This window comes from Nomascus leucogenys, chromosome 22a (assembly GCF_006542625.1).
Source record: "Nomascus leucogenys isolate Asia chromosome 22a, Asia_NLE_v1, whole genome shotgun sequence".
In the NCBI taxonomy this organism is placed as follows: domain Eukaryota; kingdom Metazoa; phylum Chordata; class Mammalia; order Primates; family Hylobatidae; genus Nomascus; species Nomascus leucogenys.
Genome location: NC_044402.1, coordinates 19,677,971 through 19,695,739, shown reverse-complemented (window position 1 = coordinate 19,695,739; position 17,769 = coordinate 19,677,971). Strand labels below are relative to the sequence as shown.

General features: G+C 35.4%; 1 long non-coding RNA gene across 6 annotated transcripts in view; it reads left to right on the top strand.

Moving 5' to 3' along the window:
• Window positions 1–17,769, top strand: part of LOC115832389 — a 90,717-nt gene that overhangs the window by 48,896 nt on the left and 24,052 nt on the right. For 4 of the 6 annotated variants that reach the window (XR_004027882.1, XR_004027883.1, XR_004027880.1 and 1 more), the window contains one exon: window positions 9,337–9,503. This is a non-coding gene — a long non-coding RNA (uncharacterized LOC115832389). Of the gene's footprint in view, window positions 1–9,336; window positions 9,504–9,976; window positions 10,086–10,800; window positions 11,299–17,769 lie in introns of those variants that run through there. The other 2 variants (XR_004027885.1, XR_004027884.1) reach the window with 2 other exon arrangements.

The window sequence follows — 17,769 nt, the reverse complement described above, 5'->3', positions numbered from 1 at the left end:
TATTCTGGATCCAGGGTATGTTTTATAATTCACTTCTAATGGCCTGTTAATCATGAGAATGTCTTCATTTTCTCAGCTTGTATCTTCTTTCTGTAGCTTTTCACCTCCAATCCCTCTAACTGACACCAAGACCAGGAAACTTCCAGGTTAGAAATTATTTTATCACTAACTTACTTAGTTTAAGCTTTCCGTGAATTTATTATTTCCATTTTCTTTTTTTCATGTATAATAAACTCCATTTGAATTGCCATAATTCTACATTTTAGTACTCAGAAATGGTTTAAGAGTTGGAATTTTTTTCTCCTTCAGTAAATTTTGGAAAGAAAAAGAATATAATAAGCGAACATCTTTCATCCACATAATAAATTATAAATTCACACATCTTTGAAAAATGTTCAGTTTCCTAGCAAAACAAGCGTGTACATTAACACTCATCATAGAGAGTCACACACAACTACATTCCCTATGAAAAGAATCTTTATGTACTTTACAGAATTTATGAAGATAAATCCTTTTAAACACCACTGAATGATACCATCTGTGGTTGGAAATACAACAGATATTCAGTATCGCATCACAAAGAAGGCAATATGAGTTGCAGCTCCGAAGTGTCTTGTATCCCTGGATAGTTAAATGTCTTTCTATATGCTTTTTTTTTTTTTAACATCGAGTAACACATATTTATTCTAAAACACAGATGTGATACAAGAAAAAATATTCATAATATCACCAAACAGAGATAACCATTTCTTTTCTGTTATCTTAATTGAAATGCTTAGTATTGTGCTTGGCATGTGATAACCATTCACTAAAAGGAAGCCATTATTATTAATAATAAGTGTCCAAGTTTTGGCTATACTTGATGTCATGTGTTCAAGGAAGGACATTCAGGGTGGGAACATTTACAGAGACTGAAGAGACAGAGGCTCGGGTTGTAGAAGCTGAGTGAGAAAGGTGATAGCATCCAGATTATATATATACTTCCAAAGATTTTAGCTTTTATACTCAGAAAGTGGGGAGCAGTTAGAAGATTCTGAGCCGATGAGTGGCATGATTTATTCTTGAAATGGGTCACCCTAGCTTCTGTGTTGAGCATAGAAAATAGGAGAGAGAGGTGGAGGGGAAGACTAGTGTAATAATTCCAGAGATATTTGTGATATCTGGCCCAGGTGGTAACCATTGTCATGTTTCACCTGGAACATTACAAATAGTCCCTGCTCCCTTTAACTGTCCTTCTTACTCTCTTCTCCTAAATCAGTGATGTTGGATAGAAACTAAAAGTGAAAGAAAGAATGTGGAAGTCAGCTGTAGAGTCTCAGTTCAGGCAGCCAGCTCAAAGCAAGACCACACTGAAGGCAGGAAAGAGCTTCAGTTTAAGAGAAGTTTGGATTATTTTGATCATTACATTGGATTAAATTAATTAATAAATAAACTGAGACCGTTCTTGTGAATATAACTGACCGTAGATATATTTTTTAATTTCTTGGCTGGGCACAGTGGTTCATGTCTGTAATCCTAGCATTTTGGGAGGCCAAGGCAGGGTTGAGGAGCAAGGGAAATCACTTAAGGCCAGGAGTTCGAGACCAGCTTGGGCAACATGGTGAAATCTTGTCTCTAATAAAAATACAAAAATTACCCAGACATGGGGTGCAAGTGCCTGTAATCCCAGCTACTCGGGAGGCTGAGGCAGGAGACTTGCTTGCACCTAGGAGGTACAGTTGCAGTGAGCTGAGATAGTGCTATTGCATTCCAGCCTGGGTGACAGAGCAAGACTCTGTCTAAATATGTATATATATGTATATATATATGTATGTATATATGTGTATATGTATGTATATATGTGTATATATGTATATATATGTATGTATATATGTATATATATATGTATATATATATGTATGTATATATGTATATATAGATATTTAATTTCTCAAGAGAGGACATAAGCTATGAGACTCAACCGATATTTTATCTGAGGGCAAGAGAAAACCAGTTTCAAGAGATCTTGAATGGTAGCCAGAATTAAGAAAAAAAATGTTTTTTGCTTTTCGTTTTATTTATTTATTTGTTTTATTATTATACTTTAGGGTTTAGGGTACATGTGCACAATGTGCAGGTTTGTTACATATGTATCCATGTGCCATGTTGTTTTGCTGCGCCCATTAACTCGTCATTTAGCATTAGGTATATCTCCTAATGCTGTCCCTCTCCCCTCCCCCCACCCCACAACAGTCCTCAGAGTGTGATGTTCCCCTTCCTGTGTCCATGAGTTCTCATTGTTCAATTCCCACCTATGAGTGAGAGCATGCGGTATTTGCTTTTTTGTCCTTGCGATAGTTTACTGAGAATGATGGTTTCCAGTTTCATCCATGTCCCTACAAAGGACATGAACTCATCATTTTTTATGGCTGCATAGTATTCCATGGTGTATATGTGCTACATTTTCTTAATCCAGTCTATCCTTGTTGGACATTTGGGTTGGTTCCAAGTCTTTGCTGTTGTGAATAGTGCCGCAATAAACATACGTGTGCATGTGTCTTTATAGCAGCATGATTTATAGTCCTTTGGGTATATACCCAGTAATGGGATGGCTGGGTCAAATGGTATTTCTAGTTCTAGATCCCTGAGGAATCGCCACACTGACTTCCACAATGGTTGAATTAGTTTACAGTCCCACCAACAGTGTAAAAGTGTTCCTATTTCTCCACATCCTCTCCAGCACCTGTTGTTTCCTGACTTTTTAATGATGGCCATTCTAACTGGTGTGAGATGGTATCTCACTGTGGTTTTGATTTGCATTTCTCTGATGGCCAGTGATGATGAGCATTTTTTCATGTGTTTTTTGGCTGCATAAATGTCTTCTTTTGAGAAGTGTCTGTTCATGTCCTTCACCCACTTTTTGATGGGGTTGTTTGTTTTTTTCTTGTAAATTTGTTTGAGTTCATTGTAGATTCTGGATATTAGCCCTTTGTCAAATGAGTAGGTTGCAAAATTTTTCTCCCATTCTGTAGGTTGCCTGTTCACTCTGATGGTAGTTTATTTTGCTGTGCAGAAGCTCTTTAGTTTAATTAGATCCCATTTGTCAATTTTGGCTTTTGTTGTCATTGCTTTTGGTGTTTTAGACATGAAGTCCTTGCCCACGCCTATGTCCTGAATGGTATTGCCTAGTTTTCTTGTAGGGTTTTTATGGTTTTAGGTCTAACATGTAAGTCTTTAATCCATCTGGAATTAATTTTTGTATAAGGTGTAAGGAAGGGATCCAGTTTCAGCTTTCTACACATGGCTAGCCAGTTTTCCCAGCACCATTTATTAAATACGGAATCCTTTCCCCATTGTTTGTTTTTGTCAGGTTTGTCAAAGATCAGATAGTTGTAGATATGTGGCATTATTTCTGAGGGCTCTGTTCTGTTCCATTGATCTATGTCTCTGTTGTGGTACCAGTATCATGCTGTTTTGGTTACTGTAGCCTTGTAGTATAGTTTGAAGTCAGGTAGCGTGATGCCTCCAGCTTTGTTCTTTTGGCTTAGGATTGACTTGGCAATGCAGGCTCTTTTTTGGTTCCATATGAACTTTAAAGTAGTTTTTTCCAATTCTGTGAAGAAAGTCATTGGTAGCTTGATGGGGATGGCATTGAATCTATAAATTACCTTGGGCAGTATGGCCATTTTCACGATATTGATTCTTCCAACCCATGAGCATGGAATGATCTTCCATTTGTTTGTATCCTCTTTTATTTCATTGAGCAGTGGTTTGTAGTTCTCCTTGAAGAGGTCCTTCACATCCCTTGTAAGTTGGATTCCTAGGTATTTTATTCTCTTTGAAGCAATTGTGAATAGGAGTTCACTCATGATTTGGCTCTCTGTTTGTCTGTGATTGGTGTACAAGAATGCTTGTGATTTTTGTACATTGATTTTGTATCCTGAGACTTTGCTGAAGTTGCTTATCAGCTTAAGGAGATTTTGGGCTGAGACAGTGGGGTTTTCTAGATATACAATCATGTCATCTGCAAACAAGGACAATTTGACTTCCTCTTTTCCTAATTGAATACCCTTTATTTCCTTCTCCTGCCTGATTGCCCTGGCCAGAACTTCCAGCACTATGTTGAATAGGAGTGGTGAGAGAGGGGATCCCTGTCTTGTGCCAGTTTTCAAAGGGAATGCTTCCAGTTTTTGCCCATTCAGTATCATATTGGCTGTGGGCTTGTCATAGATAGCTCTTATTATTTTAAGATACGTCCCATCAATACCTAATTTATTGAGAGTTTTTAGCATGAAAGGTTGTTGAATTTTGTCAAAGGCCTTTTCTGCATCTATTGAGATAATCATGTGGTTTTTGTCTTTGGTTCTGTTTATATGCTGGATTACATTTATTGATTTGCGTATGTTGAACCAGCCTTGCAGCCTAGGGATGAAGCCCACTTTATCATGGTGTATACGCTTTTAGATCTGCTGCTGGATTCGGTTTGCCAGTATTTTATTGAGGATTTTTGCATCAATATTCATCTAGGATATTGGTCTGAAATTCTCTTTTTTGGTTATGTCTCTGCCAGGCTTTGGTATCAAGATGATGCTGGCCTCATAAAATGTGTTAGGGAGGATTCCCTCTTTTCCTATAGATTGGAATAGTTTCAGAAGGAATGGTACCAGTTCCTCCTTGTACCTCTGGTAGAATTCGGCTGTGAATCCATCAGGTCCTGGACTCTTTTTGGTTGGTAAGCTATTGATTATTGCTACAATTTCAGAGCCTGTTATTGGTCTATTCAGAGATTCAACTTCTTCCTGGTTTAGTCTTTGGAGGGTGTATTTGTCGAGGAATTTATCCATTTCTTCTAGATTTTCTAGTTTATTTGCTTAGAGGTGTTTGTAGTATTCTCTGATGGTAGATTGTATTTCTGTGGGATTGGTGGTGATATCCCCTTTTTCATTTTTTATTGCATCTATTTGATTCTTCTCTCTTTTCTTCTTTATTAGTCTTGCTAGCAGTCTATCAATTTTGTTGATCTTTTCAAAAAACCAGCTCCTGGATTCATTAATTTTTTGAAGGGTTTTTTGTGTCTCTATTCCCTTCAGTTCTGCTTGGATTTCAGTTATTTCTAGCCTTCTGCTAGCTTTTGAATGTGTTTGCTCTTGCTTTTCTAGTTCTTTTAATTGTGATGTTAGGGTGTCAATTTTGGATCTTTCCTGCTTTCTCTTGTGGGCATTTAGTGCTATAAATTTCCCTCTACACACTGTTTTGAATGTGTCCCAGAGATTCTGGTATGTTGTGTCTTTGTTCTCATTGGTTTCAAAGAACATCTTTATTTCTGCCTTCATTTCATTATGTACCCAGTAGTCATTCAGGAGCAGGTTGTTCAGTTTCCATGTAGTTGAGTGGTTTTGAGTGAGTTTCTTAATCCTGAGTTCTTGTTTGATTGCACTGTGGTCTGAGAGACAGTTTGTTATAATTTCTGTTCTTTTACATTTGCTGAGGAGAGCTTTACTTCCAACTATGTGGTCAATTTTGGAATAGGTGTGGTGTGGTGCTGAAAAAAATGTATATTCTGTTGATTTGGGGTGGAGAGTTCTGTAGACGTCTATTAGGTCCACTTTGTGTAGAGCTGAATTCAATTCCTGGATATCCTTGTTAACTTTCTGTCTCATTGATCTGTCTAATGTGGATAGTGGGGTGTTAAAATCTCCCATTATTATTGCGTGGGAGTTTGTCCCTTTGTAGGTCACTCAGGACTTGCTTTATGAATCTGGATGCTCCTGTGTTGGGTGCACATATATTTAGGATAGTTAGCTCTTCTTGTTGAATTGATCCCTTTACCATTATGTAATGGCCTTCTTTGTCTCTTTTGATCTTTGTTGGTTTAAAGTCTATTTTATCAGGGACTAGGATTGCAACCCCTGCCTTTTTTTGTTTTCCATCTGCTTGATAGATATTCCTCCATCCCTTTATTTTGAGTCTATGTGTGTCTCTGCACGTGAGATGGGTTTCCTGAATACAGCACACTGATGGGTCTGGACTCCTTATCCAGTTTGCCAGTCTGTGTCTTTTAATTGGAGCATTTAGCCCATTTACATTTAAAGTTAATATTGTTATGTGTGAATTTGATCCTGTCATGATGTTAGTTGGTTATTTTGCTCATTAGTTGATGTAGTTTCTTCCTAGCCTCGATGGTCTTTACAATTTGGCATGTTTTTGCAGTGGCTGGTACTGGTTGTTCCTTTCCAGGTTTAGTGCTTCCTTCAGGAGCTCTTTTAGGGCAGGCCTGGTGGTGACACAATCACTCAGCATTTGCTTGTCTGTAAAGTATTTTATTTCTCCTTCACTTATGAAGCTTAGTTTGGCTGGATATGAAATTCTGGGTTGAAGATTCTTTTCTTTAAGAATGTTGAATATCACCCCCCCCCCTTTCTGGCTTGTAGAGTTTTTGCCGAGAGATCAGCTGTTAGTCTGATGGGCTTCCCTTTGTGGGTAACCCGACCTTTCTCTGTGGCTGCCCTTAACATTTTTTCCTTCATTTCAACTGAAGTGGTGAATCTGACAATTATGTGTCTTGGAGTTGCTCTTCTCGAGGAGTATCTTTGTGGAGTTCTCTGTATTTCCTGAATCTGAATGCTGGCCTGCCTTGCTAGATTGGGGAAGTTCTCCTGGATAATATCTTGCAGAGTGTTTTCCAACTTGGTTCCATTGTCCCCGTCATTTTCAGGTACACCAGTCAGACGTAGGTTTGGTCTTTTCACATAGTTCCAAATTTCTTGGAGGCTTTGTTCATTCCTTTTTATTCTTTTTTCTCTAAACTTCCCTTCTCGCTTCATTTCATTCATTTCATCTTTCATCACTGATACCCTTTCTTCCAGTTGATCGCATCGGCTACCGAGGCTTCTGCAATCTTCGTGTAGTTCTCGATACTTGGCTTTCAGCTCCATCAGCTGCTTTAAGCCCTTCTCTCCATTGGTTATTCTAGTTATCCATTTGTCTAATTTTTTTTCAAAGTTTTTAACTTCTTTGCTATTGTTTTGAATTTCCTCCCGTAGCTTGGAGTAGTTTGATTGTCTGAAGCCTTCTTCTCTCAACTCGTCAAAGTCATTCTCCATCCAGCTTTGTTCCGTTGCTGGTGAGGAACTGCGTTCCTTTGGAGGAGGAGAGGTGCTCTGCTTTTTAGAGTTTCCAGTTATTCTACTCTGTTTTTTCCCCATCTTTGTGGTTTTATCTACTTTTGGTCTTTGATGATGGTGATGTACAGATGGGATTTTGGTGTGGATGTCCTTTCTGTTTGTTAGTTTTCCTTCTACCAGACAGGATCCTCAGCTGCAGGTCTGTTGGAGTTTGCTAGAGGTCCACTCCAGACCCTGTTTGGCTGGGTGTCAGCATCAGTGGCTGCAGAACAGCAGATTTTCGTGAGACCACAAGTTCAGCTGTCTGATTGTTCCTCTGGAAGTTTTGTCTCAGAGGAGTACCTGGCCGAGTGAGGTTTCAGTCTGTCCCTACTGGGGGGTGCCTCCCAGTTAGGCTTCTCGGGGGTCAGGGACCCACTTTAGGAGGCAGTCTGTCCATTCTCAGATCTCCAGCTGCGTGCTGGGAGAACCACTACTCTCTTCAAAGCTGTCAGTCAGACAGGGACATTTAAGTCTGCAGAGGTTCCTGCTGAATTTTTGTTTGTCTGTGCCCTGCCCCCAGAGGTGGAGCCTACAAAGGCAGGCAGGCCTCTTTGAGCTGTGGTGGGCTCCACCCAGTTCGAGCTTCCAGGCTGCTTTGTTTACCTAAGCAAGCCTGGGCAATGGCGGGCGCCCCTCCCCCAGCCTCGCTGCTGCCTTGCAGTTTGATCTCAGACTGCTGTGCTAGCAATCAGCGAGACTCTGTGGGCATAGGACCCTCAGAGCCAGGTGCGGGACACAATCTCCTGGTGCGCCATTTTCCAGGCCCATTGGAAAAGCGCAGTATTAGGGTGGGACTGACCCGATTTTCCAGGTGCTATCTGTTACCCCTTTCTTTGACTCGGAAAGGGAGCTCCCTGACCCCTTGCGCTTCCTGAGTGAGGCAATGCCTCGCCCTGCTTCGGCTCGCACACAGTGCGCTGCACTGGCTGTCCTGCACCCACTGTTTGTCACTCCCTAGTGAGATGAACCCGGTACCTTAAATGGAGATGCAGAAATCACCCATCTTCTGTGTCACTCAGGCTGGAAGCTGCAGACTGGAGCTGTTCCTATTTGGCCATCTTGGCTCCACCCCTATTCATGGTGTTTTTAAGATAAATTCTTCATGTTGAGTTGTAATTGAATTTTTTTATAGTTCAGTGTTTGTGGATTTTGTTTAGAAAGTCTTACTTCACTCCTATATCACAAGGTGTTACACTATCTTTTCTTCCATTACATTTGTTGTCTGACTCTTCACTTGTGGACCTTTAATCTATTGAATATATTGTAATTTTAACATTGAATGTGGGATTAGATAAGGATCCAGTTTTCTTTTTTCTCCAGGTTGAGCCATTTGTGACAATCTCAGCTGCAAAGCCCCATTCATTCATGTGGCCACCTAACCATTTATAGTTTTAAAATGTGACACAAACAAACTGTAAACTAAGAGTGTAACAATAGCTTTGATATTAGTGTTCAAATGGAGAATACGACTTGGAATAAGTGGGAAAGAGCATTTGAGTTTATGGTCTAATCTGCCCCCAGAAATCAAGGATTCTGTGAGCTACAATTTCTGATTCTATGATATAAGTAATCATTTGACTCTAATAAAATAATTTTGTCACCTTTCAAAAGGAATCTTGATTATATGCTAAATGATTGCAACCATATGGTTTTGGAATTGCTATTTAAAAGATAAAGCTTCCCTGTTTAATCTCTCTCTGTGTTCCTTTCCCTCCTCACCCCAATATAATGTGATTTAGTTAAGAGTGGACGTGAATGGGTTCTATTTCTTCAAAGAAATAAAAAAAAATCTCACTCACAATTACTATAATTATTATGTATGGAATGGAGAAAGAAGAGGAAAGGAATGTAATATGGTGATAGGTTAAAAGGATCATGGGCTTTTAAGGTAGATGTCTTTGGGGTGTAAATCTTGGCTAAATAATTTTTAATGTACATATCTACTTCAATACTCAGTTTTCTCATCCCTACTGCATACATTTGTGGTATTATTTTAATAAAAGAACAGACCTGTTAAGTTTCTAGCCAAATGTTTGGTAATATAATAGTCAATACATGTTAATCTTCCTTCTTTTACTTTCTTAAATATAAAATTAGAAAGTCAATTTACAATTATAAATGCAATTTTCTTTATAAAGATAATGTTTTATAAAGATAATGTTTTAACTGGCTTACATTTTATGTTTTTCAGACTTGCATCATTTATATTTTTAATTCATCGAAGATGAGAAAATTGATTAACACAAAATCTTTTCATGTCTTTTCTGATGAGAGACTAGCTGAATCCAAGAAGAGAAGCCCTTGAAGAGCGTATTGAATTCTAGACAAGCATTCACACATTGGCTTCTTTGGTGCCAGGTAATTAGAATTTGTAATTTGGTCTTAAATTGCAGACTACCCAAAGGCCTTGATCAGTGGCCTTTTGACTGCCTCCACCCTGTTTGGAGGAAACAAACAAAACACAAATCAGCCTTTAAAAATATGCCCACTGATTTCTCCTCATCTCCCCGTACATATAAAACCCCAGCAGATATATGCTTACATTGGGTATAATGTCAACATATATCAAATGCACCAGTTAAACACAGAGCTCCTCTAAACTACCAAGTATGTTATTGTTATTATTATTTTAATTTTTAAAACATTTCTAACTTAACAGAAACATTGGCTGGGCAGCACTAATTGTGTCATTCCTATGTACTACCAACTTCTCACCAGTATTGAACTTGATCTTCAAAACTCTCCCCAGATAGGGCTATTTTTCCTTTGGCTCTATTGTTATTCCTTCCTGTTTTCCATCCTCTGTTTTTGATGCTTTTTATTTTGGTTAGCATGTTTCTGATCAGCATGAAAACTGCCCAGGAGCTTTTCTGTCTTGCAGAGCTAGTTAATGAGATTGTTGCTGCCTTCAGATTCTATAAAGGACTTCTTCAATATTGGGTGAGATTAAGGTCAAAATCAAGAGAATTTATATTTCAGTTGACTCTATGTAAGTCTGTTAAAAAAGTCATGGACTCAGGGTCAAACATCAGAGCCTCACTCTACAGATTATTAATTGTATGACTGTATTTCTCAGTCTCCTCATCTATAAAACCAGGTTAGCAAAAACTGCCTGCCTACTTCAAAAGGCACATATAAAAACTAAACTAAAAGCCATACAAAACAAAGTGGATAGCTCATTTGCTTTACTTGGAATGACAGTTCAACATAGTATTTTAAATTCCTGTCTTTTAAAACAGTGATTTCACACATATTGGCTCATTAAATTCTTCTTATTATCAAGAGTTGTTTAATACATTTGAGAACACAAAACAATGGCTTTTTCTGTCCCTTTTTTAGATAGTAATTATTCTTTAGTAAAGTTGGGTTGTTTTAATTGAAAATGAATTTAGGTTTTTAATCAGGATTAGCACAAGTCGATGTGTTCTCTGTTGTTTAAAGTTAAACTAGTATTGCTATATTTCAATGATTGCTAGAATAAAGAAATAAAAATTCAAGACATTTTGAGTAAAGCTTTATAAATTATATAAATGCATAATTATATTTGCATAGGTAAACAATAAAATTTTTTTTCTATTTTTGGTAAGCAATAAGTAAGTTAATATATTATGTAAGAATGAAAATGATTCAAATATTTGCCTGATTCTAATCTTAGATTAAAGAATGAAGAAAGGATCAAATTGAGACAGCCAGGCGGGAAGAGTTCCCTGGCAAAACTCCACTCTGCCTGAGCATTGAGGTGGAGCCACAGAAGCCCGGGTCATTTGCAACAGGGAGGAGCCTGGCCCCTCCTCTTCCTGTGTGGAATCTGGGATTTAATCTGTGAGGAGGGAAGGCCAAGGACAGGAAGCACAGGCTCTCACTTCACTAAGCGTCCTGTTTCCCCTTTTTTTGTTTATGCCTAATAAATCCCATTTTTCTCTCTTCACATAGTCTTCAAGCCTAAATTTTCATGACTGTGGAACAAGGACCCCACCTTTAGCTGAACTAAGGAAAAGTCTTGCAACAAAATTCTTTGCTAAAAATACATGAGGTTGCCTTCTTCTTAATCTAAAAAGAAATATATTTCAATGGTTAATGTTTTAGTAATTCAAAAATTATCAAGCATTTGTTCACAACCATAAGTTGTGCATTGTTTTATATTCCTATTTAATAATAGTCCATAATTGTCCTAGGCTGCTGATGTTGATCTTTGTGGCTCATTGCATTGATTATAAGCAGTGTTTTGGGTGTGTGTGTCAAATGTAGGGGTTTTTGGCATGGCTGCTGGTAGCATGTATCCAGTATCCTGTATTAATTCTAATATTTGCATTTTGAACATATTATTTACAAGTTGCTAAAATAGCAAAGCTTCAAGATGAGCCTGGCTGATATGGCAAAACCCCGTCTCTACTAAAAATACAAAAATTAGCCTGGTGTGGTGGTGCATGCCTGTAATCCCAGCTACTTGGAAGTCTGAGGCAGGAGAATCTGTTGAACCCAGAAGGCAGAGGTTGCAGTGGGCCGAGATCGCACCATCGCACTCCAGCCTCGGTGATAGAGCGAGACTTCGTCTCAAAAATAAAATAAATAAAAATAGCAAAGCTATGTACGGTTTCTCTGAGTTTTGTAATTTATCATTGCTAACTGCAGAAATTTATTATATGATACACATAAGTGAATTTGGATTGGGTTTAATTTTATATTTTTGAATATAATTCTTCAAGATAAATTTTATCTTAGACCTCAAGAAATAAAAATAAATTAGATATACAAACAAACACAAATGTATGCAGTCCTTGCCTAATTTAAAACATTAACTTGGGATAAGTTAAAGGTATACGTTGCAATTCCAGGAGTAACCAGTAAAAATAATAATACAATAATATTTATTATATCTAGAAATCTAATAGAGTAGTTAAAATAAAACATTAAAAAGTTTTATTAATCCCCAAAAAGAAAAGTTGGGACACACACCACACACACATACACACACAAAGAGACAGATACAAAAACAATAGCAGTTAGAAGACCTAAATAAAATCATCGTCATAATTATACCAGGAAAAGATGATTGCTAAACAGAATTTTAAAAGGATCGATTTTATCCTGTCTATAAGAAGAGATGCATGTTAGAAACAATAAAAAAGATTGAAGCAAAAGGATGAAAGAAGATATACTAAGCAAACAACAGTAAGTTAAAGAAAGTTAGATGACAATACCAATATTGGAAAAAACTCAACTTCAAGATGAAGAGGACTATGAAAGAAGGACATTTTATAATGATAAAAGGATGGATATATTTTAAAAGTATAATAGTTTTATAAATATATGAGCTCAATAAAAGATTATCAAATGTAATGAAGCAAAAACTGTCAGAATTAAAGAGAGATGTATAGAAATTCACAATTACAGTTTTTGACTTTAACTTCTCTCATTCAATAATGACTACATTACCAGACAAAAAGAACCAATAAAGATATGAAAGATGAAAATGACCCTACCAACTCCTTTAACCTAGTTTTTATTTATAGAACATAGCACCCAACAACTGCAGAATGAATATTTTTTCCAATCTCATGCAGAAAGTTCATCAAGATAGACCACATTATGGGCTATAAACAAATCTCAATAAATTTCAAAAACAAAATAAAAATAAAAAGTTGGTTTTCTGACCACAATAAAGTTATAATAGGAAACATAACCTTAAAAATGTTTTGAAAAGAACCAAACACTTAGACATTAACTCATTTCTAAAGAACTTATGAGCAATTAGCAAGTATTCTTTAACCAAATAATAATAAAAGCCCAACACATCAAAATTAGTGGAATACAGTTAAAGCAGTGCTTTATTTCAGAACATGTGACTTTAAATTCTTATATTAGAAAGAATAATAACCTAAAGTCAAAGATACAAACTTTCATCTTTGGGAAGTACGAAAAAGAATATCAAATTAAACTCAAGAAAAAAAAGTAATGAACAAAAAAGTAGAAATAACTCACTCATGCTGTAGAAAAATCAATAAAAAAGGTAATTCTTTGAAAAATTTAAAAAGTATATATAAAAGTCTAGCTAGACAGTTCAAGATTTAAAAAAAAAGAGAATACAAGTTACCAATACTGGGAATGAAGACAGGGACACCATTTCATACTCTGTAGCGATTAAAAATTAAATACTATAAATAAATATATGCCAATTATTTTTTCAACTTAAATGAAATGAACAATAGCTGAGAAAACACAATTACCAAAATACATACAATAATGAATAGAAAATGTAAGTAATTCTTGTATTAGTTTCCTGTTGCTGGTGTAACAAATTACCACAAACCTAGTGACTTGAAACTACACAAAAATTTGTCTTATGTTCTGTAGGTCAATATCTAAAATGAGTCTTACTGGACTAAAATCAAGGTGTCATTCAGACTGCCTTTTTTCTAGAGACACCGGGGAAGAAACTTTCCTGCCTTTTCCATTTTCTAGATGATAGCATCTGAATTACTTGGCTCATGGTCCCTTTGTCTATCTTCAAAGCCAGCAATGACCAATTAAGGCTTTCTTGAATTGCATCACTCTGATACTGCCTTTTCTATCTTCTTATTCTACATTTAAGGACACGTGATTACATTGAGCCTTTCCAGATAATCTAAGATAAACTCCTTATCTTAAAATCAGCTGGTTAATATTAAAATTGCTCTCATAATTCTACTTTGCTATAAAAAGTAGCATATTCACAAGTTATGGAAATGAGGATGCAGACACTTGTGTGAGGCCACTATTCTGTTTACCATAGTTCACTCTATATATTAAGTCAATTAAATTAAAAGCTCAGAACTTTGGCTTAGACAACTCTAAGCCCAAATGCTTTCATACGCAAAATCTATTCAACATTTATGGGAGAAATAATATAAATTTTACAACAAATTGTTCAGAATAAAACTATATTTATCAACCCCTGTTTGTAAAGTTCATGTCCTTGTACAGTAACACTAGATCAAGACATTACAAAGAAAGAGTAGTATACACCAATAATGTCGTAAGCATAGATATATAAATCCTAAACAAAATATGAGTAAATCAAATGCAATACTGTATGAAAGGAATTACACATCATAACCAAATGGAATTTATGTCAGGAATGCAAGTTAGTTTAGTATTTGAAAATTAATCAATGCATGTCACAAAATTAATGAAGGAAAACAGAAGAAAAAACATATGAGCCTATCTATAAATGTAGAAAAAGTATTTGACCATACTCATGCATAATAAAAGCCTACTAAAATAGAAGAGAACTTTCTCAACTTTATAAGAGGTATCTGTAAATCTACAGGAAATGTACTTAATAGTAAAAGACAGAATATTTTCCAATTAAGATTAGGGAAAAGGCAAGGATACCTCCTCTTTTCTCTTTTATTCAACATTGTTTGGAGGGCCCAGTAATTGTTATAAGAAAAAAAAAATAGAATGAATGAAGTAAACCTCTTTATTCATAGATGACAGGAATGATCACATTAAATAGCATAAGAAACATTCAAAAAACAAGTAAACAAAAAACTACCAGAGAGTGATTTTAGCAAGATTGCAGGACATACTGTAAATAACCGAACATCAATAATATTTCTATGTACTAATAACAAATCATTAGAAATTTTAAAAACTAATATAAGATGGTATCAAAACATGAAAATACTTAGGGATACATTTAAAAATATTTGCGCAACAACTGTACCCTGAAAACTCTGTCAATATAAACTCTGTTGATAGATATTAAAGAAGACTTAAATAAATATAGAAATATACTGCGTTCATGAATCGGAAAGCTCAGTATTGTTATGAAGTTAATTTTCCCCAAATTGAACCATTGATTCAATATAACCCCAGTTACTTTTTTTCTTTTTGGTAAACAACGACAAGCTGATTTTAAAACTGAATTAAAACACATGTCTACACAAAAATTTACACAGAAATGTTCATAGCAGCATTATTCATAATAGCTAAAATGTGGAAACAATCTGAATGTCTATGAACTGATAAATGGATAAGCAAAATGTGGTATATTCATAAACTGGAATATCATTTGTCCATAAAAAAGTACTAGTACATGCTACCACATGGATGTACCTTGAAAACATTATACTGGAAAGTTTGCAGTGAAAAAATCAAGTCACAAAAGACCACATATGACATGATTCCATTTATGTGACATGTCCAGAATAAGCCAGTCTACAGAGACAGAAAGTACCTTGGTGCCTGCCTAAAGCTGGGAGAATAGGAAAGTTGGGGATGATAGCTAATAAATATGGGGTTTCTTTCTGAGGTCATGGAAATGTTCTGCAGTTGACTGTGGTAATAGTTGTACACTTCAGATGGGTGAATTATACAGTATGTTAATTATATCTTAAGAGATCTGTTACTGCCAAAAAAGAAATCACAATAAAAAAATTATACAGCAATGTAAATGGTATAGGATACCCAACGCAATTTTTTAAAAGGAGAGCAAAGTGAAGGATATCTACTACCTTATATCAAGATTTAATATAAAACTATAAGACCACAATAGTCATGGTGCATTCTTGGGATAAGAATAGACATATAGATTAATGGAACAGAATAGTGAATCCAGAAATACACTCACAACATATGGTCACTTGATTTTAACAAGGTTCAAAGGCCGTTCAATGAAAAAAACAAACGTCTTTCTAACAAATGATAATGGAACAACTGTGTGTTTGTATGGGCAAAAATGAACTTCCACTATTACTTTACAATAATTAACTGATTTATAAACCTAAATATAAGAGCTAAAAGTGTTTCAGAAGAAAATTTAGGAGAAAATCTCTGTGTTCTTATGAGTGTTCAAGAATCCTTAGATAAGACACAAAGAATCATCATCTGTAAATAAAAAGGATTGATAAATCGATTTTAATTAAAATTTAAAATGTTTATACTTGAATGATAATGCTTAAGGGATTCCTATATATGGAATGACAATACTACCATCTTGAAAACCCATGAAAGTACAAAACTCTCTAGAACAGAAATGTTACATAATTTATATAAATGAAAAAGAGAAAGGACCCAAACATTATCACAACAATAATCCACCACACTGTAAAGGTAAAATAAAAGAAGAGAAGGAAAAGAACAAAGAATACCTATAACAATCAAAGACAATAAATGACCAAACTAAGTCCTTACCTATCAATAACAACTTTGAATATGAATGATTAAAATTCCTCATTAAAAAATACAGATGGACTGATGCACTGAATGGTAAAAAAAGAAAAAAAAAACCCAAGACCCAACTATATGCTTTTTACACAAATAGACTAAAAGTAAAAGGATGGATAACATCATTCCACACAAACAGAAATCAAAAGTTCTAGAAGTAAACTTATATTAGTAGACTATAATCAAATAAAATAACAAGAGACAATGAAGGCCATTATATAATGACAAAGAGACCAATTCAGCAAGCAGATGTAAAAACTGAAATATAAATGTCCAATACTGGAGCACCCAGATATATAAATAAAGTATTATCAGAACTAAAGAGAGACACAGACCTCACTATAATAATAGTTGGGGACTTTGACACCCTGCTTTCACTCTGGACAGATCATCTAGACAGAAAATCAACAAAGAAATGTTGGACTTAGTCTGCATTATAGACCAAATGGACCTAACAGACATTTACAGAACATTCAGTTAAACAGCTGCAGAATACACACTCTTTCCATCAGCACATAGAACAACATCCAGAACAGACCATATGTTAGGCCACAAAACAAGTCTTAACAAATTTTAAAAAATAGAAATCATACCAAGTATTGTTCCAGACCACAATGAAGTAAAACTAGAAATCAATGACAAATAGAACTTTGGAAACTGAACAAATACATGGAAATTAAACACATGCTCCTCAATGATCATTTGCTCAATGAAGAAATTAAGAAGAAAATTAAAACATTTCCCGAAAGCAATGAAAATAGAAACTCAACATATCAGAACCATGGGATATGGCAAAAGCAGTGTTAAGAGAGAAGTTTGGCAATGAACCCCTACATAGAAAAAGTAGAAAGATTTCAAATAAACAACTTAATGATGCACCTCAAGGAACTAGAAAAATCAATACACCAACCTGAAATTAGCAGAAGGAAAGAAAGAGTAAAGATCAGAGCAGAACTAAACAAAATAGGCTTAAAAAAATACAGTGAATCCACAAAACGAAAGGTTGGTTTTGCAAAAAGATAAAATTGATAAACTACTAATTATACTAACCAAGAAATAAGCAAAAAGACCTAAACAAATAAAATCAGACATAAGGAAGGAGACATTACAACTGATACCAAAGAAATTCAAAGACTCACTACAGACTTTTGCAAACAATTATGCACTAACAAATTGTAAAACCTAGAGAGAGTGAATAAATTCCTGGACATAGACAAGCTACCAGGATCGAACCAGGAATAAATAAAAAATCTGAACAGACCAATAATGAGTAACAAGATTGAATTTGTAAAAAAAATTTTACAACAAAGAAAAGCCCAGTACTGATACATTTATTACTGAATTCCAACAAACTTATAAAGAAATTCTAATGCCAATACTTCTCAAACTATTCCCAAAAAGAGATGAGGAAGAA